The sequence below is a fragment of the Pseudopodoces humilis genome, chromosome 6, assembly GCF_049639895.1.
Source record: "Pseudopodoces humilis isolate 2021_Gansu_Grassland_sample_001 chromosome 6, ASM4963989v1, whole genome shotgun sequence".
Classification (NCBI taxonomy): domain Eukaryota; kingdom Metazoa; phylum Chordata; class Aves; order Passeriformes; family Paridae; genus Pseudopodoces; species Pseudopodoces humilis.
Window position 1 is genome coordinate 28,450,961 of NC_142205.1, and position 25,369 is coordinate 28,476,329.

The 25,369-nt window shown below is 35.3% G+C and overlaps 1 protein-coding gene across 1 annotated transcript in view; it reads right to left on the reverse strand.

The window, feature by feature from the left end:
- SGCZ (sarcoglycan zeta) overlaps positions 1 to 25,369 on the reverse strand; it is a 396,272-nt gene that overhangs the window by 346,949 nt on the left and 23,954 nt on the right. The window contains 1 exon segment of the mRNA XM_088056576.1: positions 2,553 to 2,624. The gene's annotated coding sequence lies outside the window, so the exon portion shown is untranslated.

The following is a 25,369-nucleotide window of genomic DNA, read 5'->3' on the forward strand; positions in this document are numbered from 1 at the left end:
TGAAAAGTTTTCTAGCTTAATTTATCTCCAAGTAATATCTAGCTACAATCCAAGTTTATTTTTTACGTAGCTATTTCTGGAAGAATCACATGAATCATCTTGAGTACTCTCAACTGCAGAAGTGTGACTCTAGCCGTTTATGTTCAGCACTGGTTTTGCCATAACTGAGTTGCAGTTGTAGTCAGGACAGAACAGTTGCAAGTGAGCAGAATTCTTTGTCTGGCACATGATCTTGGTCATGCTAAAGTTGGTCCCTAACACAGTTAGGCAGTTAGCACACACTTCCACATCTCCTTTCCTCTTTGAAAAGTGTGCCTCTGACAAAGCTAACTGCAGTAGAGCTATCATTTATTCAAACATCAAAGGACTATGCACATTGGATTTGACATACATATTTTCCCAATATGTGAGGCTGATCAGCTTCAATAAAACAATTACAGAGAACACCGTTAGTTCTGAAATAGTTGTCTAGTTAGTCAATCTTTCCTTAGGCAATGATGGCATTCTTTGATTTCACTATTTCTACCTCATCTGGGTACTGCAGTGGTTCCCCTCCTCAGACCTCTCTGCAGGACGGCTATATCTGGCATCTACATCACTAGCAACTATATTGCCTCTCTTGACCAGAAGTAATAGCAACAGTGACTCAGAGACCATCAAGCACACTGGTAAGTGACCTAAAAGTGTATAGGGAATTTCTCCTTAAGAAGTTAGGACTACAATCCTCAGGATAAAAAAAAAAAAAAAAAAAAAAAAAAAAATCAGGAAAGAAAAAAATTCAGACCTTACACTCCTAGGAACTTGCCTATGACTTCAGTAACAGGCAAGTATCAGTATTTGTTCCATAAAAACAAATGTTCATCTTTAACCTTCAGGAAGCATCTATTATTCACGTTTAATTAGAGAAAAAACATCAATATGTTATTGCAGCCATATGGAAATGATAATCAGACATTTATTCTTTTGGTATATATAATGTTGGCTTCTCAAAAGACTAATCTTTCATTTTCCCACAGGCACACATTGGAGGGAAGGTTTTCCAGTTTTCATAGTCTATTTATAGATCATATTTGTATTTTCACTTTTCTCTTCCGCATAGGAGTATTATTCCAACAAAATGCAAACTATATATCTGTCTTTCAGCAATAACAGTGGAATAAGCAGAAAATCTAAAGTTGTTGCAATGCTGTCAGACTGGTCACTGCAAAAGCAAAGACTGTGTTTCTTTTACTTATGCCATGATTTAAGCCCAAATGTCAACTAGGCACCATGCAGCCCTCACTCACCCCCCAATCAAGTGCAATGGGGAGGAGAACCAGAAGTAAAACCTGTAAGTAAAGAAAATTTTAGTAATTGCAACACAGTGAAATATAATAATAATAGTACATAACAGTAATAGTAATAACAATAATAATAAATAAAACCCAAGAAAGAAAGTGATGCATACTACAATTGCTAATCACTCACTGACCAATGCCTAAGCCCATCCCTCTTTCAGGTAAGTCCCCTGTTTATATACTGGGCCTGATGTTTTATGTTATGGAATATCCCTTTGGCCAGTTCAGGTCACCTGTCCTTGCTGTGCTCTCCCCCCAGCGTTTTTGTGCACGTCCACAATGGCAGAACATAAGGCTGAAAAAAAAAATTAGTCCTTGACTTAGGGCAAATACTACTTAGCCACAACCAAAACATCCGTGTGCTGTCAACATTATTCTCATAATGAATTCAAAATGCAGCACTGTACCTTCCACTGTGAGGAAATTCACTCCATTCCAGCCAAAACCAGGACAGCTTCCTTATAACTAATTAATGAATTAGAGCACCAATCTGTTTATTTTCTTTATTCAGGTAAGAGTTGCCAGTTTTAGTGGTGTATGCATCTTTAGTTAAATCTGAGCACTACTTATTAGTCAAAGACTTTTCCTGGTTGACAGAACTGTGAAAAATACAATTATACAAAGCTGATAGATTATTTCTTTTAAGAAGCAGAAACTGTCACATTTATTCAACCTGCATGTAGAAGCCTGCACACAATTATGTCAAAATGTGAAGATGTCATGGACAGCAATTGGAGGAAATATTTTCAGTTTTTTAGTGTGCCCAGAGTCTCCCTATATAAACAATATAGATTAGAAAGCACTATAAAAAAAAATAATGCACTCAAACAGAATATATTCTCTTCTTAAAAAGGACTGTAATGAAGTTTCTCTCTTTACTTGATTGATGTTACTTTTGAGTGTTATCTTTATGGTCTCATCTCTCTCTTCCCTCAACAAAAAAGATGCTAACACATACACTGAGAAGACTAAAAAGGAAGCAGGGGGAAGATGGGATGACCCACATAAGAAAACTACTGAAGTTGATAAGAGCTTAAGTCTCTGCAAAATTTCCTTTTTTTTTCCTTCTCCACTTCTACCAGGTGAAACACAAAGGAGAGAGCATGACCTTTACAAACCAAGTGACCTCATAATTGCTGAAGCTCTTTAAAATGATACAAGCTCTCTCTTATAATGAAAGTGTCCCACAGAAATTTGAAACACTTGTCTACTCACAGGACAGAGTACGGCTTCTTTCCAGCCACAGAGTAAACTGAACTTCCAGTCTCTGGGTTTGAAAACCTGGACCTGAAAATAGGAATGAACAGTCTCATAATGTCCCAGGAGAATATGACTTATTCTGCTGCCAGGTGACTCTCTCCTAATTGATCTCAAAAACCAGCCTCTATGCAATTAAAAGCTAAAGAAAAATCTTTTACTTATAATTTAATATAATAGAAGATGCTGTAAAGATGGAATCTATAATTTAATTTATACATTCATATATACAGACAGAATATATTTGAATGTAAACTAAAAAATTGACATTTAAAATGGAAAATACAATATACAGGTGCAATTTTTTCTGCAATTAAAGCCATGCTAAAGCCATGCTAAGCTGTTAAAAGAAACATTATGCAAAATAACTTCTCATTAATCTGGATTTGCTTTAGTCGTCTTAATCTTCGGTTAGATTTGCAGTCTGGATGGTGGAGTCAATGTTTGCTTGTTTTGTTTTCAGAGCTAAATAAATTTAGAAATATGTAATTAATATGTAATACATATTTGTACCAAAAAGCAAGACAAATATAGTTAAAAAGTACAAGTGCAGAAAGTTATCCTGAAAACTCAATACCTGAACATTCCTGCAGAGCTATTAGTGTAACATTCTGGCTAATATCCATATCAGTTAGATAGAAAAGTAGATATCCTTATCATGTAGTTAATAGAAAATCTTTAATTGCTGCCATAGAGAAGACCCCAGAGACAAAAAAATTACACATTTTCTCTGTTTGATGGCTAAAAATTTTAAATGGTTGCAGAATCATTCCACTGTAACAGGTGGAGATTATCTAAAACCCTGTTAAGTGGCCCTGTTTGCCCTTTAAATAGAGGTTTTAATGTGCAATGTAGACACATGCTGGCCAAATCCATGTACAGGCAGGTTCTCACACTGCCTCATATGGAAGTTTTCTGAGCTACTAGATTAAAATTTTGATATAATTTGTCACTTTGGTGAGAGCCTATGACAATGAACAAACCCAAAAGATGAAGTTGCGTACTGGGTGGATATGAAGACTTAGATTTTTTTATTTTATTTTTAATGTATTTATTTTTAAAAGGCACAGAACACCTGGAGCGGCATGATAATCCAAATGAAATTCCAGCAAAATTCCATTAACTTCAACCAAGCACGAGTTTCATACATTCATACTGACACACAAAACCTTTAACAAAGGGTAGGCTTGCAAAACCATCTGCTTAAGACATGAAAGAAGCCATAAATAACATCATCAGAGCAAAATTTGCCCAGTTTTCAATTCAGAAATTAAAATAACGTTCCACCTATGGCATTTTTTTTGAGATGCCTGCAGAGCTTGGCACCAGAACTGAAGCATTAAAATCTTTTCCAAAGCTGTTGTGTGAGTATAGAGAGGATTCTCCAGAAACAGCAAGATGTCATCACAGACTAGCACAGGAGGTGGAACAAGCAACATTCATTCAGACTTCAAACACAACCTCCAAAGAACAGAAAAGTATTAGCTGTCAAAACACCTATTGGCAGTGAACTCCAGAGCAGACACAATCAGTCTCCCCATTTCATCCTCATTTTTCTCCAGGCTGGGCTCAAGACCTCACAGCTCTCTCAGTGCTCACAAGACCTCATCACAGTTCCCTCAATGTGCTTCAGCTCTTCTAAGCAAGACTGCCACCATTTCTTTATCTCAGCTCATTTCTGTCTCGAGTTCTGTCATATTATTTCTTCTTGCCATCATCCAAATTTGTCTCACAAGGCTTTTCTTTGCCCATGCCTGCCCCAGCTCCCTGAAGCTATGCCTATGTGAGAAAGTAGAAGATTCATAGGGTGAATCAGACCTGAAAGTCCATATGTTTCGCAAATTTTATATCTAGTTTCACTGCTGAGCCAAGTAGGTGACTCCAAATAAAGTCAGGTACCTCCTGATGCAAAATCTGCGATCTTCTCTTCACTTGGGTTTTCTATACTGTAAAGCAATAATTTACCATGAAGTGCTTTTGGCTAGAGAACACACCACTAGCAAGTTACACTGAAATTATGTCTTATTGCATTCTTTTTGAAATGCATTCTACTATTTGTTCTGTGGGGAGGGGGTTATTTCTTAGTAGTACAGTAAAATGTTTACTACTCCCAAAGTTGAAAACTGCCTGAGAAAAACACTAGTTGTGACTTTATGAACTTTTTCTATGTGTGAGACAGGTCTAAGGTAATAAATTATTTAAATTTAAAAAATAGTGAATGCTTTTAAAAGTGACATACAGAGAAAATGCCACTGTATTTTCACATAGCATATTTACACACATTAAAAAGTAGGTCAGTATTAGCTTATGATTCCAGCTCTATTTCATTCTTAAATGTCTGTCACTGGTAATGTGTGTCCCTTTGTGTCCCTGTCAGACTTTTCCCATTTTTGCTTTATAGAAATAAAAACCACAAAAATCCAACAAACAAACAATGACAACAAAACACCTCTTTTCCCACTCTTCAGTTTAATCACTTTTTCCTCCCTGTCTGCTTCAGTCTCCTTGCTCACTGTCTGGTAGCCTTCATATCTCCACAGCAACACTGTTCTTTCCTTTCCTATGCAAGTTCCCCAACAAAAGATTAGGAAGGAAAATAAGTCCATTATAGATTAACATTGTTACCACTGTTATCTCTGACTGTCATGTTTAAGAAAATTTATAATAAAGGAAGCACAAATCTCACGTCCCCACCTCCCTACATCATGAGAGAGATTCATATATAAAGTTTTGATAAAGTCTGGATTGTAATTTTCACATATCATTTGATATGTGTATAATTTGAAGCTTGATATGCTCAAATATCTGTAAGACTCTGCAATTTATATTCTAAATAACACTATTGATTGTTCAAAATGTTTGGCTTCTAAGCCCAACAAGAGTGAAATAAGATCAATGCTGTATTTTGTTTATTAAATATATATTTTTCTCCTGAAAATCAACACATCTGCAGAAGTACATGAATGGACTTATATACTTGAATGATCTGTCCATCATATCTTGAGACATGCAGTGGTTATATATCTGTTACACTGTTCCAAAATAATTGTGTTTTCAAGAAGAAAATCTGAAAATTATACTAATTTTCTCCAACACCTGGCCTTTTCCTTCTAGTTTGGTTCCTTTTATACCTGTGTAAATAAACAAATCATGCATTACTCATGCACTATTGATTCCAAGGAAGCTAGAAGTTTGGAAGAGATGTTTATGTCAACTTGCAACACCTAGAAAGGAGGCCCTTTCATCCTGTGTTGCAGAAATATAATTTTCAGCTATGATTCTGCTAATTTTCATGAAAAATTATGAACATGCTTTATCTGAACACTTCATAAAGGCTAGCACATTTGTTTATATATTTTCCAGAGAAAAAAATAAAATTCCATTTCCTATTTTGAAATTTGGGCAACTTATCAATTCCAGTTTTTGAGAACCAAGTAAAATGCGTTCAAATGGGAAAAACAAACAAACAAACACCACCACCTCAAAAAAAAAAACAACAAAACAACAAACCAACAAAACCAAAAAAATATCTGAAACTAGATGCAGCTATCTAAGCATTCGGCCCATTCTTCCATTACAGATTGTTGAGGAAAGCTGAAAAGAATGTTGGATGAGAGCTTAGAGTTTTATCTCTAAATTTTTTCTCTAAATTTTGGTGATAAAATGCATCAGTCAGACTGCCAGAAGATTTTGAAAGAGGGTGTTTCAGTGCTGCTCAGTTACTCTGTACTTTGTACATATACATCTATATACTCACATGTACACACATGCACTCACAACTTTATTCCCACTTTTCTCCCCCACATCTAAAACAAACAACAAGACATTGCAAATCCACTGAGAAGTACTTAAAGATAACTTCCAAGTTACATGTGCAACCACACAGTCAAGAATCAGGAGGCAGAACAAAGTAAAAGCTAAAATTTAGATTAATAACAGTGGCTATCTCAGCACTGCTCTTTGTGGTGCCATACAGACACAACAGAACTTCATACCTTCCAGTACTTTAGTCAAAGGAATAACTATTTCTAAATCTACTTCATTCTTAAACCTTATTACATTAAAATTAAGATACTTGCTAGAATAATAAAACTGAGATAATTAACAGCTTGTCAAGAAACTCCAAATCAGTGCTATCCAAGGTACCTAAACGAACTGCAAGGTGAAAAAAAATGGGAAAAAAGATTTTTGTTCTTTCACAAATAATAATTCTATACAAATTGACTGTGATGAATGCTGGTACTGAAGTGAGTGAGATTTAAATGCTACTCTCAGCAATTAAACAAAAAACAGTTAAATAGCTGTTCTAAAGTTACTGAAGCATAACTCAAGTAAGTAATTAGGCAAGGCATAAAAATGCTACTTCAAATTTATTATATACACAGCTCACATCTAAAGGAATAGGTTCTTTTGGGATCCTTTTTTCCCAGTTCTGTTTCTTGGACAAGGATGAGCATAAGAAAAATTAATTATATTTTGCTTCTTTGTTCTGCAGTGATAAACCAGACTGTCAACTGCATATTGCACCACTTGTTTAGGAATCTGCAGGATTTGGGGTCCTAACCATGCCTTTCCTTCCATCCCATCTGTTGTGGAAATGAATATAGAAGGGTTTCTTTTTATATTTTCTTTTAATATTTTAAAAGACTGTTTTAAGGAGGCAAGTGTCATTTTAATAGAGGAGGTGGGGTGGTTTTTTATGGGTTAAGTTTTCTCCTGCATCTCATCTTTTTCCAGTTTTTATGTTAGTTAATGTATCTTTGACACAATCAGATTAGAAATTCTGAATATTTATGCTTATAAGCTGTATACAGAAAAAGAGGCATTGGCTATTAAAACCAAAATTCTCTACTGACAGTTTAAGATTTTCCAGCTTTGGCATTGATTTAATCAGCAACATGGTCTCCATTGTTTTGCAAAGGAGTAAGAATACAGAAAATCACAGTAGGAAACATACAGTAAAGCTGAAGCCACGCCATAACATATATTCATTGGTATGAACACTACTATAAGCACATTCAGAGCATTTATCTCCTCCTGCTGTAGCTGCCTGCAGCTATACTAACCTGGAGCCTCAACAGCTCGGGCACATCAAGTGGAGACAGTCAAAGGAGACTGGAAGATCTCTGGATGATCTCCAAAGCCCAAGGTGTGGCCTGGAAGTAATTTATTAAGCATATTTATCTGGCCTGAAGGAGATTTATTAAAATTTATTGTTTCCTCTGGGGCAACACAAAACCAAATTTTACTACTGGCTGAGGTGCTATCTTCAAATTCATTCTTTATAAAATTTCAGTGGTCTTCAGTTATTCCATAACTATTTCCTAAAGGCAAAGAGCCTTTATTGGCAACAGAAGTAATTCAGGAGAAACCTGGAGGAAACAGGAGTTGCCAAAACAATTTTAATAAAAGTATATAAATTAAGAACATACATGAGAAAAAGTCAATTACGTTTCTTAAGCTTCAGAAGAAAAGGTAGAGCATATTTTATCTGGAGCAAAAAGGGATAAAAGATACTCAGAACTGTGAAACAAAGAGGTAACATGCTAAACATTCAGACTACTTTGATGTAACCGTGTCAGACAGTCTAAGAGCAATGGGAATGTTATTTTCTGTAGCTTTCAAAGCCAAAACTATCCTTGAGATTCTTGGAAGAGAAGTGCTAAGATGAAAATGAACTGCTATTAAATATAATTTGGAGTTGTTATGGTGCTTTATGATTACTTTTGTTGACAACATTTTCCACCTGCCATCTTTGTAATCAAAGATTTTTGTTAGAAACTTGAGTTGTAACATTAGTCTTGCCTAGTTTTAAAAGTGGCTCCAGATAAAGCTAACTAATAAGGATAGAGAGGATTTTTTTTAATAACTTTGTGAATTTTATTAAACTATGTGTGCATGAACCTGAGACAGATTTGAAAGACCAAGGTATTGGTGTAAGCCTCTTTTAAATTTCAAATGTCAGCATCAAGTGATAGATTTTGAGGAAAAGCCTCAATGTGCCTATGTGGCAGGCACAGACAAGCAAGTCTCTGGCAAGAAGCAGATGGCAGACATACAGCTGAATGCTCTGAATATTTACCAAGATCATCACTCAAATCAAAAAGGGAAGCATAGAATAGACAAATGAAGGGATGGAAGTAACTCTTAACGCTCAGATTTGCCTTAAGACATAAATGCAATAAAAATGAACTGGAGAAAACCTCTACCTCTTCATAAACTGCTTCAAAATTGTCTTGCTTCTGTCACAGGTTTACCTATTCTGGGAAATGTGGCAACTATGAAAAATAAAGTCTCACTTCTTAGCTCTGTTCTTGGGACAGGTAGGATTAATCACTCAAATCTTTAAAAACTGATCAAGGAGAAAGACTAAGTAGGATTAAGAGATACTGGGAAGAAAATAATTAATCCAAAGGAAATTTCTAGCTTTGAGTTTAAAAGCAAGTCAAACTAATACCATTTCAGACTGAAAGAGGGAGATATAGGGATATCCTGGCCTACATAATTTTACTATTCAAGCAGATTATTTTTCCTCCTTCATATTTCTAAACTGCATATGTATACAGATCAGCCCTAAGAAACTCTTGATTAGAACTCAGTTTTCAGTTCTGAAGGCTGTACTTAAACAGGCATACATAGGAAACAGAATCTTAGTCATACAAGAATAATAATGGAATGGCAGTGTCCATCTATTCCCTCAGGGTTACAGAACTGGGAGTTGCAGAGCTCTTGGACTTAGCACATCCCATTCTGAATGGCTGCAGTTATAGATTGCCTGTGTTATTTTAGTTATGTCTTGTTAATTTACAGGCAATTTTATCAGCTATGATAAAATACTGTCATATTCAAGCACACAATATTCTCCCATATTGCTCTGGGGTTCTGATTTTATTCTTATTGTGAGAGGAACTTTGGCACCTAAATCAGTGTTGACTTTAAGAGTTACTTGTAAAATGCATTTTGAAAACACAGAATTTAAGATTCAACATTTGAAAATACAGCTCTCATATTATTCACTTTGGTGTCAACAAAAACAAGTGCTGAATTCCCAAAACAATGCACATACTTGATTCAAAAGTAATAATGTGATTCAGCTTTCCTGGTGTGTTTGTGAAAAAACACATTGAATTATTATCCAGTGGACAAAACAATCAGGACAGTTTTATATTATTTTACTTTTAATTTGTTAATGATGGGCTTAGAAATTTTTCATATGGAAATTTCTTTCTAAACCTATGAATAAATTTTATTTAATGTCTCAGACAAAAAGAATTTTCTTGAGTGGCAAAATTCAGTTCAAGTACAAAGTTTCTTTCTAGCAATGAAGAATATTAGATTCCAAGGAGAAGCCCCCTGGACAATAGAACAGCACAAACTCTAGGCAACAATATCCTTAGAGGTAAAACACATAGAGAAACAGCCAAACACTGAGACTGGTTGCTTAGAGAGGATATACAATTTGTGTCCTTGGACATATTCAAAACTCAGTGAACACACTGAGATGACTGGGCCAGCCTTAAGCAGGGTGTAGGAGCAGGAGAGCTTCAGAGGCACCTTGCAACCTCTAACATTCTGCACTTGCATGATTCTATTTTCACTAACTCTATGCAAGTAATTTCTCCAAATCACTGTATTAAGAGAAGATAGACAAAATAATTGAAGAATTGAGAAGAGAAGCACAGGAGGAGTGAACTGGTTGTTCAGAGGTAATTGCTGAATTATCAGAACTAGAACCACCAGATAAGAAGTGCTGACAGTAAATTGGGCTGTTTATCCAGTAGTATTTCTAGTGAGCACTTACTACTATGCTCTTGTTAGAATTGAGTCTAAAGCCAGATTGAAAGGCAAATAATGAAATTCATGGAAGCAAAGCAAGAAGCACTGGAAGGGAATAAATACAGGGAGAGACATATGGAGTAATTACGACTCAAAGTTCTCAGATTATAGGAAATCATGATGTGTTTTGTATTAAGAGAGACAAGCAGAGAGAACAAAGCTAGTGGAAAGAGACAGAAGTCAAATTAAGAGAGTAAGCAGTATGGTACTGGTGGAAGAAGGAAACTTACAGTGAGTGCCTGGGGTGTGTATGTGATGGAAGAATAAATTTATTAGAGATGGCAGTGTATAGTGACAGACTGCAAAAGAGATAAAACCAACAAAGACCTCCTTATGCACATCAGTTTTGCTGCTACAGTAGATCATATTCATTGAATCAATATGCCAAAGGGATACTAAAGAATAAATAAAATCCATTAGAGTTGAGAGGATACAGTTTGCACCAGTTAAGATAACATTTACTTAACTGAATAGGTTATATAGCGTGTTATTAGAGCTGTATAATAAAATTGTTTCTCTGCATCTTGGAGTACCTGGATACTTGTTTTGTGAATGAAGCATTTTCTGCATACTTTAGAGATAATGACCCAGCTGGCTACAAAAATTCTTCTAGCCATCCCATACCTTCTAGCACCCTCTAGTAGAATGAAATGCCTATCAGTTGACAAGAGAATTTGAAAAAGTTTTAGGAGAATGAGGCAGGTCATTAAGCCTGCATGACAAACATGATAATTTATATTTTTGAGCAATTGATCATGACCTAGATGCTGTGTGATGTGTGCAGGTTTTGGATGCCAGAAGTCAGATGTGTGGCATCAGTTCTTATGGCAGCATCTATGTAGTCTCCTTATAATCAATCATGAGGTGTGCTTCCTCAACATATTCACTCCTAGCAATGGTAGGGTTTAATTAGTGAAATTATTTGTTCTCTCATCAGGCTCCTATAGACTGAAGTAATTTTTTGAGTTCCTTAGTACTGCATGTGACTTCAAATGAATTTCATGTGTTGCATATTAGACCCTTCATTAAGTATGTTTCTACTGTCCTTACGATCTTATCCTTACCAGATTATGCTTACCCAGAGCTCTCAAAAAATGCAAATACTTAATTCAGCTATCTTTAGCAGCAACCATTACAAGAGTCTGTGCTGGAAAAAATTCAGACAACATTCCAGCAGAAAAAATAATTCTAGCAAGCTGAAGAAAATATAGCTGTGGGACATATTAATTAGTACCAGCTCTGTTCATCAATGTAATGTATACATCATAGACCAAGAACAGATTCATGCTTATTCCAGATTCAATCAGGAGTCCACCAATAATTAACGTCTCTGAAAACAAGGAGAAAAATAAATTATGCTTTGGTTAGAACCAGACTTCCTATCCAAAAGTATGCTAACACTTTCTATTTTTCTTGTTTTCTTCCTTGTAATGACAGAAGAACTTGAAACATTTTTACCAGTTACAACCATATTTGACATGTAGTGGAACCATTTGATTCCTTTCTGTTTACACCAAGAAAGAATGCAAAACCCATATTGTAATAGTCCTCTGACCATTCTTTTTAATGTGCTACTGGACCTATAGACACTGAGGAATCTTGTTGGCTTTAACACAAGAAAATTAACTAAGGGTATGGTAACAGGCATTTAACTGAAACTTTTAAATGCATGAGGTTTGTTTTTTTTTTAATTAGGTAGAAGTCTGGGCCTTCATGGGTTTTCACAACTGTAACACATTTCTAACATGCATGGATATCCTCCCTATCCCTTCACACTCCTTGATTCCTCATCCTTACCATCTCATAGAAGAGGTGCACTCAAGATTTTCCATACAGCCTTTTTATTTACAATTTTGGTGTGTACTCTTCAATACACAAATTTGAATTTGGGAATGACAAACCTCATCTGATGTACAACATCATAGTTCTGCCCCCTTAAATGAGGTAGACACATCAGTCATATATCTTCCAGGTCTCTCATTTCCTGAGAATGCATGCAGCTATTTTCTTTTCATTACATATTTTTCAGTCACTGGTAAGAATATGGCAGCCTAAATTTCGGATCATCTCATCCACAGGTACTGTACAGATATGTTAATAAAAAATGTCTTTTTTTTTTTTCATTCATGCCAACCTGATATGCAACACAGTCTTTGGAGGGACAGAAATTAGGGGATTAGTTTTGTCATCCTTTGTAGAATATTGTTGCTCAGCAGCTTCTTTGTGAATCAGGAAGGTGACCCTGCAATCATCACAGCTCATCAAATTTCATTTAATAAGAACTCAAGAGGGCACTGGTGAGAAGAACAGTGTAGAGGGATAACTGGAATGAATTTGATGATACTGCTTTACAAATTGTATCTAGTACTATTCAATTAGTTTGATGTGTTGAAATCCCAGCAGAAAAACTAAACAAGGCAAGATTTATAGGAAAAAGAGACTTCTCTCAACTAATATTGCTCAATACAAAAAAAAAACTTTTGGGTCAAAGGAATTATGTCAGATATCTTCTTCCTTTCATTCAAACCACATCAGCTGGTCTTGGAATCTTTTCCCAAAAGCCAGTGCTTTACTCACACATCACAATAGCCACAGCATTGCTATAGCAACTGGAAGGAGAGTTACTAAAAATGTATACAATTCAATCATTCAGCAAGACTAATTTCCAAAAAGTAGCTAATAAAAAACGCAAAGAGATGCCACTGCTACTCACCCCTCCACATCCTCCCAACAGAGAGAGCACACACATATACACACACATTCTCACTCACCTGGCATTCTCCATCATCAGCAAAAAAGGAAGTTTTTAACCAATGTAATTGTAAAAGACATTCATTTATTGGAAACTAAATGGTGTCAATACAGGTTGGAATGATTGCTTTCTACCTCTCAAGATTTGTCACTACACCTACTCCACTAAAGTTTAACAAAGTATGTATGTAAAACAAACACATTTTTGGCATTACAAGTAGTTTTAAAAAATGTTTTTCTGAAGCCCAGGAGACTGTTAAACTCTAGCCTTCAGAATGCTGCACATGACACATGACACAAGATACGTAAACAAGAAGTCAGTCCTGTTAGTTCCAGCAAAACAGTAGAGGTAAATATGGTTATAAAGCTTCAGCACCCCTTGGAAGAGGGGTTTATTGGAGGTCAGGATTTTGCACAGTAACACAGGGTCTCATTCAGTTTAGTTGTAATTTTTCATAGGAACCTTCCCAATTTAAAAAAAAGGAACTATTTAACTGGAAATTACTTTTCAAATAATTTAATTTTGTGTACTAAATACTATGGTTTTTTGCAACATAGGCACTTTCAAAATATTTGTTCTACTACCAAATGAGGGAAAAGATCAGATTAGGTTTTTTCCTCTAACTTCATACACGTTGATAATCTCTCTCAGAAGTTACCATATTTTATGGCTCATCTATTAGGCATAGAAGTTAAAGTGTCTCAGTCTTCTTGATTTGACTCTTCAAAAGCAAATTTGACTGCTCTGTTCAGATACTAGAACTTAGGTGTCATGGTTTCAATGCTAAGTGATCAATAAACACCACCTCCATCTATCACACTCAAACACCTACTTTGTTTTCAAAGGCATAATTAGCAGGAGTTTAAAAACTTTAACAGTCAAATTTTTTTGTAGCTTATTTTCCATGTGAGACCTCAATTATATTGCATCAAGTACAACATTCCATCAACATTTTATTCTTTTTCTTTCCTCTACAAAAAATAAAGAAATAGAATTTTTCTTGCCCCCAAGCACCCAGAGTCACTGTGTAAATACTTATTAATCTAATAGGTTGGACTAAACTTTTAGCAGAAAATGCTTTTAGTCATTTTGGTGCAAGGGTGGCTTTCTGCAGCCATCAGCTGCAGTTCTGAAAGCACTTGAATGGTGGTGTTCTTTTTTGATAGCAGCTGGTGTGATAAATATGCCCATTGATAGCAGAAACCTGCAAGCAAATCTTCCAACTGATGCTACGCATAACCCATAATTGCTTATTAGTACTTCAGCTCATTTAAGATAAGAGTCTCTCCAGCCTTTTCCCCCCCAGTCACAAGAAGTTTGTAGTGCAGACAGGGTTTTGGGTTGAGCAGACAGACTGGAGAGCCACAAGTGCCCTCTTCTGGATATCCGATGCTACTCCAATTTATCCATGGACCAGCGCTGAGGACTGACTCGTGACCAGATGTCTCAACCACTCTCTGCTGAAGTGTTTTGCATTCTGTATCCCTTGTCTGAAAATAAAAAGATTTCTTGAATTGTAAGCTTTTTATTGCAAGCTACACAGACTAAGGAGCATTAGCCAAATAGCTTGATAAGAAATTACCTAGCTATGTAATTTAGGAAAGATTATTTCCCCATAATTTATGGGCAATGTCTCTGTCAATATATTTCTTAACTGAGTACAGAAAATGGACCTTTAATCCTATCATTTCAAGCATCATTTAGATTAAGAACGGTCCTCCTTCATTTTCCTTCCGACTTCTTTTCTATTTTTTTTTTTTTTGTCTTATAACATCAATAAGAATGATCTATATGTGTAGGAAAACATTGGAATGTCAAAACTCAAGCATTATCATATCTTATACCTAGCTACCAATCCTCAGTAAGGTAGAAAAGGTTTCTCAATTCCCATCTGTGCTGGGAGTGTTCACAGTCCTGAAATGTACCAAACCACATCCATAAATCAGTATGTGCCTAAATAGAGATTTAATATAATTCCTATAGGTTCAATCTGCATTTGACAATCCAGGCATATACATTCACATATATTAAAGATCAAAATGAATATTGTGCATGAGAAAATAATTTACACATTAAATGATTACACAGCTACTGAAAGGAACACTGTAGACATGTTTATTCTTCATTTATTCTATAACCAGCAGCATTTGGAAAGTTACGAACAAAACTAAGAAAGTTTTAATTAAAGGATTGATTGTAGTTCACTTCAGCTGTCTAAGAAAGTTATCATTTTGATGTACTAGAACAACCAGGAAGGTCACGTAAGCCGTGTCCAATCTCCTCTTGTACTCCATCTGACTTCCCCATAAAGGATATGGGGAAAACCAGGTTATGAAACCCAGTAATTCTGTATTATATTTTGCTCAGCAAAAATACATATTACAGATCCAGCGTATACAGTGCAGCAACCCTTCTGAGATCCATTCATGTGAGAAAAACCTGTCATGTTTCCAATGTATAGAATAAAGGCAAACTTTAACCTTCTCAGCTTAAGAATGGAAAATCCAAATTCAAAAATAAAGAGTGGAAATCAAATGTTGAATTTGCAAGCACTCCAGACAAGGGTGGTTATTGCCATCAATTGTTTTGCAATTTTTTATTTAGCTAATATCATCATGTCATTCTTCAGGGTGAGTCTGGAAATCAACATACAAACAGAAAAGTTCTTTCCATCGTGACTACTAAGTGATGTGGGGAAGCCACCCAGTTTAATTGTGCTAAGGTTCATAGTTCCCCACTGCTTTGGGATTTCAAATGTTGAAACTCCATTACATTCTTAAGTAAAAGTATATATATATTTTTAGTACCTCCACCTATATTTTATTTCCTCACTTTCTGTGTAGCAGCTTCTGTAGCTCCCAGATCCACTACTAATCCAAGTCACTATGGGTTCATAGGTGGGAAACTAAGTCAGGAGAAAAGGAAAGACCCAGTCAGCCAAAAGGTAACTTTCAGCTTGCACTGCAAATTGTTCTAGAAAATCCTGGCCCTCAGCACAAAGCAGGGCATTATGTTGTCCTGCCATGCAAAAAGCAAACAAAAGTTGCAAGAGAAGTCACATGAAAGGCATACTGGTCATTTGTTGCAAGCTGGACTTGGAACATTTATCAAAATTCATCAGATAACAAGCAAGGAAACTAAATATCAAAGCAAAACTTTCAAAGCAGCATTCAAACTCTACATCCCAGATGTGCATTCCAATTTTCTTTTTCCCTATGAAAAATTTTTTGTACATGTGAATTTCTGATTCACTTCTTGGAGAAGTATTTCCTGTCTGAGCCTGAAAGTCCATGTAAATTAACTCCAATAAGGGATCATTCTTTTATTTTGCTCTGCTTATATTGATTATACCAGTTTATGTTGCTGTCTGTAGGTGATTGGAAAATATGAAGTACAGATGAGACCAGAAAGCAAAGAAGAACTAGCTATTGTGGACATGGTAGCAACTGTGGAAATGCCAACCTACTTCATGTGTAAACACTATAGAGGGGTAACCAAGGCACTTGCCATCTTCCCCTTGCCTGGCACATGCATCTATTTGCAGATGTATGGCACCTATTGATCAGGATTTGCAGTTATTTTCTTGTTATCCCAACAATAGATGTGCTTATAAAAAAAACCAAAAAAATAAACCCCCCCCAAAAAACAACTCTCAATTATCTACGTCTTAAAGATTTTTCACAACATATTCAATACTGTGGTCTCTTGTATCAAATAGCATCCTCACATTTTTTAACCTCTCCAGATCTCTGAACTAACTTCATTGGTCTGTGCTGCTTTCTAGTACATCTTTATCTGAAGAAACTCATTAACAGACTGGCTATATCATTTGTTAATCACTAATGAAAATGTTAAATTAGATCAGACATAAAATTGATCTCTGTGACATCTCACTAAACACTTCTTGCCCTTCACATCCCAGCTCAATATACTGTTGCTTATCACTATCTTTTATTTACGTTCAGTCTTTTGGACAGTTTTCAGCCTCTGTGTTATTCAGGTCAATTTCCATTAATTTTTCAATAAAACTTTGAAAATCACTGTTATTAATTTTTACTGTCACAAACACTTTATTAGATTTTACGTACATTAAGCTCCCTGTATCTCTGTTTTTCCTCTGAAGTTACTGGTGCTTGAGATTCTTCATTCTTTCTTTATTCTATTACTCAGTAAGCTTTGAGAGCTTGCAAAAGCAGCATCTGTTTCTGTGTATTACCAAGACTTAAAGTTAGGAGTCTTGCACAGTGCTGTAAGTAAATTTTAGTAAAAATAAAGTAAATTTTTGGATCATGCTTTCTATCAGCGATATATTTATCCCATCTCAGTGGCATCTTCTCAGTTCTCCATGACTTTCATAGATCATTGCAGGTGGTGTGGTCACCACCCTTTAGATCCTGGGATGCATATGCTCAGAATAGCTAATCTATCCTCCCAACCTCCTGCACCTATCCCCATAATATTTTTTTATCATTTTGGATTTGTTTCCTTGCTACAACTTTCCTTAGGCAAAAAGGCAACAGCCTTTGCTTATATTGGAATATGCTAAGCTTTCTCATTTCTGCTTTTTTTGATTCCTCTGTTTCTATGCTGCAGTTAATACTAATAGTAATAGATTTCCTTCCTTTCTACAGAAAACAAAATAACACACAAAAATTTCTATATGGATGCTTAGCCATAATTTGAAAATCCACTGATACCCAGCACAAATCGTGTAGCACAATTCTGAAGAGATGGTTTTTGTCTGGTCCATTTTTAAAACAAAGGCTACCAACATTTCCAAAAACTTTCTGATTAAAAATCTTTTAAGAAATCATAATTGAATATCTGAAGAAAGATATATTGCCCTTATTTAACTATCTAATAATCATCAAATAGATAACCAGTATTTTGATACAAAGCTTACATTATTTGTTATTTTAGAATTGGTCAGAATAACTAAATTTTCGATATGTAGGAAAAGAAATTTTTGTGCAATGAAGATCACATACATCCTTAAGTAAAATTTAATTGTATCTAGGTCTAATTTTATTTATGAGTTTTCAGGGAATAGTATTAAGTTCCTGACACCATAGAACTGATTCATCAAATAATATACAAGAATATTAGTAGTAAACATGCTTTTGAAAGGCAAAATTCAGGAAAGAAGTATGTCTTTTATATATCTAGGTATCCTGCACACATCATGTCAAAAAGAACTTCTATCTTTTCATGGATTATAATTAACTACTATTATTATCATTATAATTACTATAATTTAGTAATTCATAAAATGCCACTAACTGTAGGACTTAAAACACATCCAAACAAAAAAATTCATTGATGATATGTATTGTAACTACACAAGACAAAAAGCACAAAGATATTTTATTTCCTATATACAGCAAAAACACCAAAACAAAGAAGGAAAAAAGCCTAAAACTACAAAAATTATTTTCAAAATAATTTTATTTGGCTAACTTTTTGGTCAAGAGAAATTAATTCTTAGCTGTCTGGAGGAGAGAATTATGACAGGTGCCGAAATGCAAGCTGCCTTTTCAGCTCTTTGTAAAAAGCTGTCGCACATGACAGGGGACACGGGAAAAGTCTGCACCCTCCTGTACGGAACCATACTAGGAGCTCCAGGACATGAGAATGGCAGTAGATGTATCAGAAGCAGATAACTGAGGGTGAGAACAAACTTGATGCCTTTAGATGTCTACAGAGAAGTGAAAGTAATTTAATTCCACGTATATTACTTCATATAAGCAAAACAGAAGAGCAATTTAACCTAAGTTTGAAGACAAATGCAGAAATAGCGGGAATGTAATTTTCAATGTGAAGGTCTGTAGAAACTTGCATAAATTGTAGGGTATTGTTGCATGGAAGTCTGTTTTTAGGGTGCTTAAAAGCAGATTAAAAGCTATCCTTTGACAACATGCTTCAAAGTACAGAAATAGTGCAAACTATCTTGGATAAAAGTCTTTTTCTAAAAGTTCTAATTCTAGAAGTTTCCTCCAGTCCTTTGAGGCCAGTTTAGATTAGGAAATTCAGCTTGAATTTAGTGATCATTTTAAACTATTACAAGAAAATTATCTCTTTGAATGCATATTTTTATTAAAGAACTTTTTCTCTGGAAAGAAGTTTATAAATGAGTAGAGAAGTTACCATTAGATTGTTAGAATACAAATTTTATCTATTTACATTTCCAAATATATTTTCCTTATGTTTTTCATTAAATTCTTTTTTCCCGTGTCTTGCTTCCCTTATGATCACAATTTGACAAGCAGCTGATTTTAATTTTAAGCTGATTATAGTATGCCCCCAATTTTCATCTGTTATTTACACTTCCTGTGATCTCTTTGGAGAAAGGAACAAGTATTCCCATATTTACAAGCACCACCAGGAGTATTGTGGGAGCTACCAAAGTAAGCATTAATAATGACAAGAGTAATAATTTACACTGTTTTCTCTTATCTGCTCTATCAGAATCAGCTCACCCATACAACATTACCACTTCACTATCATCCACCAGAGATCTGCCAAAATATTTAACTTAAAAACTGACAAACATGTCTTGGCTGCACACATACTGAAGTATTAAAAAACTGGAAAGCAGGCTGTATGCTGCCTATGTGTGTTTTATTTATACACAGACATGGAGCCTCATTATGAGTGTCATCATCAGCTTAAAAGCATTTCTGACACTCAATAAAGTTTTGGCCAGGAAAATCAGTATCACATAAAAGTAGTCACCTGTATTTGCAGATACAAGATTTTAAACAAAAGACCGCATCAAAAGACCTCGTCAAAAAAAGCCAATAAATTCTGTGAAACTGAGCATGCTAAAAGATAACAGATGAATCTTCAAGTTCCTGAATGCATAGAAACATTGATCTAAAACCTGTATCAAAAGTCCAGAACTAAAAGTGACAATATAAGGAACACTTCCTAGAGTCATCGTTAATGTTTCTCTCATGTCACCGGCTCAACACACAGCAGGAGTCCAGGTGAAACAACTTTGGCACTGGGTATCCCTCAGGAAACGTATTAAAAATAAGTGAGAAGAATATAGTTATAAACCACCCCACCCCCCTCAGAAAACCCCACTACCCTAACAACATCTTTTCCAGAGGAGCAGAGCAGCATATGCTACTCCACGTCTCCGCTGAGTTACACTCCAAAGTACAGGGGACTCAATGAAGTACAGACAAGGGCAACTGCAAAGATTAAAGGTTTTCAGCAGATGCCCTACAATGAAAGATTAAGAAAGCTAAAACTCCTTAATTTGGAGAGAACACAAAAGGAATGATTGCCCTTCAGAATTTTCTGAATGCAGCGAATGACTGCAAAACTATTACTCGCTAAATGAATAATGCTAGAACTAAGAACCACTGAATAAAGCTAGGAAGAGATTACATTAAAGCAGATAAAATAAAATACCATAAAAAGACAACAGTACTCTTTATAACTTGTTGCTGTATCTCAAAATTGTGGAGGTAAACTGTACCAGTAAATTAAGAAATACACTACAAAAACAAACAAATAAACAAACCAACCCAAAATAATCCACATCAAATAAAAATAAACAAACAACCAAAAAAAAAAACCAAAAAAAACACCAAAAACCCCAACAAAATAAAACTACGTCTCACAGGGCACAGAAAGAGAAGTTAAAAGACAAGAAAGATCTTAGCTGAAAGGCAATTCTGGGACACAAGAAAAAAATAAAAAAATAAAAGAATGCTATTCCCCAAATAGCACTTCTCCTTGTTCTCAGCTGGAGAACATTAAGCTGGATGGTCAAATGCTGTGACTCAGCTGGGCCTTCTTAGGCTGTAATTTGCTTTACCTTTTATCCTGAGAAATTCTATTCTTTTGTTACAAGTATGAAAATGCCATTTTTAATAAAGAAAATGCATACTTATTGGGCAACCTGTTAACTAAGATAATATACAGTACTTCAAAATAAAATGCCAGCATTTACTTACTACCAAGAATAAAACCTAACAGAAAACACCCCAGCTCCCAAAGAATTTTTCACTGAATAACCTCAAAGGATTGAAGGAATGAGTTCACCCTGTTTACTGACATGACTATACACCTACAAAAAGTCAGTCATAGCTATTCCTGACTTTTAGGGACATCATATTAAGGACTATGAAGTAATTGAATCTAGTGAGGATTTTCTTTTAAAAGAAAGAAAATCAGTGTCTATACTTGTGATATTGAACTGAGGTGCTTTTTCAGAAATAAGTATTTTCAAAGGGATAACAACTGCCAACCTAGTGCAAAGCAATATAGAAAAATTATATTCAGATAAAAATTCTGGTTTCTTATCTGGGGTGAAAAATTAAAATCAAATGTTGTCCAAGTGATCAATATATACCAGTTTTTCAGGTCGCAAATATGATCTTTATTTTTTTCTGCACTCACCTCTTGCTAATGGTATTCCCTTTTGATTCTTCTGTTAAAACCAAACAAGAAAAACAGTAACAACACCAAGGCTCTATTAAAGAATTAGGTATTTGATGGTAAATTTTCGACTTCTTATCTATGATGCTCAATCTCTTAGAAAGTATCTTTGCTTATAGACACGAGGTAGAATCCACTTCAGCACCAGTGGCTCTTCACTGTTGGAACTGCAGAGCACAAAACCACTCACTGTCTGTTTACATCTGAAGTCATTAAAAGTGGAGAACAGTAAACTCTGTGTAAGTACCCAAATCCTGTAGATTGCTGGCTGATAAGGTGTTCTCTATTGCAAACAGTTTTATTCACTTTTACTGGAATCCATATGTATTCAAACTCATTAAACTATTTAGTTCTAAGTACTAAATCTAGTAAAAGTTTCAGGTCCAGATGTTTGGTAGAAATACTCAAGCTCAAGTGCTCCTTTAGAGTTGGTGAAACTAAACTCTTGCAGTCAGACCCTTGGAAAGTCAGAGTACACAAAGAAGGAGTGCTAAAGTCAAAGAAGCCATGTAATGTTATGTCTTCTGAGACGAAGCCTAGGAAGCCTAAAAGGTCAAAGCCCAAATGTTGTGGTTTGATATGAAATTAAATCTAAGAAAGGTCCATTAAATATTCATTGATTCATAAGTGAAGATGGGATCTTAAATTCACTAACTCTAGTTGTGTGTGCATAGGAGATTTTACTTCAATCACTCCAATAACCTGACAATTTCTGTAGGTCATGAATTCTAACGTGTAGTAATTGCACTATGTCACAGACATAAAACCACGTATTAAATGCTAATTGAAATCAAATTGAGTCAGAAAATTTCTAGAAAAACAGGTTCTGTCACTGAGCTTAATATTGAAAATTGCACTCCTTCACACAGGTATACTACATTAAAGAAAATGTTCTTTAGCTTTATTTTTGATTTAAATAAGATTCAGATAGCAGGTAGTTGAGAGAAAATCTGGGATTATACTACTTGATTCTGGAATTCCTAAATTTCAAATGAAAAATTAAAAGAACAAGCCATTTGGGAATGCTTTTTTTAATGAGCAGTCCTATGCCACTGGTTAGAATTTGGCAGTTAAATAATCAGAATTCACTGAGCCAGCATATAATTAGGATGAAGATGCGACCATGCATAATACCCATAATTAGGCCTATGAAAGCTGAAACAAGCAGAACCATTAAGTCAGTCAGTGTTTAAATCAGATGGTCAGTGCACCTACTCACTAAGTTGTCTGCACATGGTTTCTGAGGTCCCTAGGTGAACTGCAGCCCAGACCCACTGTGCAGGCATTTTGCAGGAAACCACACTTTGTTAGCTCCTACACCAATTCAAGATTATCACCTACCATGTTCCAAGTACTGCAGCAGTGCACTGCAAAGACAGCACAGCACGCTGACCAGGCCAGTAGCCTTTTGAATAAAATAGAAAATAGCCCAAGTTTACAAAAATACAGTCAGTTAGTGCATATGGTCTACTATTTATTAATGTTTTTAATGAGTTTGTTGTAGTGAATTGACTTTGTATATCCTCAGAAATTATTAATTTTATTTCCATGTTCCAGTTTCTTTTGTGTGCTTCCTTGCTTCAGCAATAATTTTTAAGTTCAATGACCAACAAAGCTCACCTATGCAATTGCCCTTTCACAACAAACACATGACACAATGCAGTTGGACAATTTCATTAGAGATCTGGGGGGTTGGTTTTATCTGAAGCTTTTCTACATGTGACATACAAGAACAAATTCTTTAAATGTTCCTATTTGTGTCAAAAACCACTTCCAAATTCTGGCAAAGTTTTTTTAAAAAGTTATTTTCAACACACTAAGGGCTTTACTTCTGCTATTTCTTCCATGAGGAAACCTGATTACTCAGCAGACTTGTGACATTTAAACACAAGGATTTGCAGAAAAGTGTCCTATATACTGAAGTCCCAGGACTCTGAATTCTGACATTAACTGTATTCTTACCTACCATTTCCTGAAAAACAATACCTGAAAAAAAAAATAGTTTTAGGTATATGGATTGAGTAACACACACTGAGAAATAGCAAAACAACACCCAAAACCTATCTAATTGCATATTAAAAAAAAAAGCTTTTTCACTACGAGGACAGCCTCTACCTGTTGCAATTCCACCAAAACTTCAATATAAAGTTAATGTTTTTATTTTTTCAGCCCTCTTGGAAGTGAAGGGAAACACCATTTCAGCTCAGCCACAGGTATTATCAGCACAGACACTAGAGTATGCAACACATTCCACAGTTCCTGTGTTGTCCTGATAAAATTACACCAATTCCTTTGGAGGGAATCTGTTTATCTGCTTTATGCCAAAAATCAAGAGGCAGACTGTAATACTGAAATTAAATTAGCAGGAACATAGAGTCCTTCTGACATGGTAAAAAGCACAGGAATTATACCTGTGACTATCCATCTGGTATTTAAACCAAATAAGCTAAGATGATTGTTCTTTCACAGTTTCTGTAAATCTACCTCTATATGTCCCCCAAAAAAATCTTAATACAGCACCCACTGGACACAGACAATACTTCATTAATTTCAATGTACTGAATGTGTTTTAATATGTTAGCCCTGCAGCAATGGTATTCAGTTAAGAAAGATTCACTCAATGCCTTACATATTTTCTCAGCTCATAAAGAGCTACACAGTACTGCAGGGAGCATACTGTAGAGGTATTAAATGCTATTATTAAATATGTCATATTATTGCTGAAATCTGTACAAGGCAAGAAAACAGAGAACCCTCAATATTTGAACTTGAAATATTATACAGTATTTCAGTAGCTACATTTTCACTTCATAATTCCAAAAGGTCTCTACAGCTAGAACCTACACATAATCACAACCCAAGCTGAATATCTTACAGTAAATGTGACAAGGTAGATGATAACTGTGGTGTTATGGTTTAAGGATTTACAGTCATGATGTGAATGCATTATGCACAGTGATAGTCTTCATAATTTATTCATTACTTTGGGAACACTATGAAAAATATAGCGGCACTTTAAAAATCAGATCAATGGTATGTGCATCACTGAGTAGTTAAAACTCATATTTACTGTGCCTTCCCATGTGCTTTTGTGCATTATTTTGCTGAGGGCCAGATTCCAAAATAGTAGAGGTTTTCTTGCTGCTTTTGTCATTTTACTGACACACTCAAAAAAGTTTGGGTTATCTAAGATCTTTTGTACTATCTTCCAGTAAATCCACGATTTACTGAGATTATGGATTAAGAAGCTCCTCGTAGAAGTAAAAACTTTAAAAAAACATAAGTTTATATTAATTATTAGAGAAGTCAAGTCACTGGCACCTTTCATCCTCCCTGTTGTCAAGACTTGGTACCACACTAGAAGATGCCATGCCTCCTGGCCTATGTGACCAAGGAAATAAATGCTGCCCAGGGATAAATGGGCATTGTACCACACAGCTGCAGTGTGTCACCTCCAGAGCTGTCATCCTGGGTGCTGCAAGGGACAGAGCTCCTATGGACTGTGTGAATTTAACTAACACAGAACTCACATACATACTTAGGTACAATTTAATCATACAACAACAGGTACAAATTCAATACAGACTAAAAGAGAAAAGAATGTTCTAGTGCTCTGGCCAACAATGAAAATATGCTCAGGAAGTCAAGTCATTCATGAAATGACAACACAAAAAGGCATATTAAAACCTTTGCCTGGACACAGAAACATACCTACACACACATATACATATTAAAA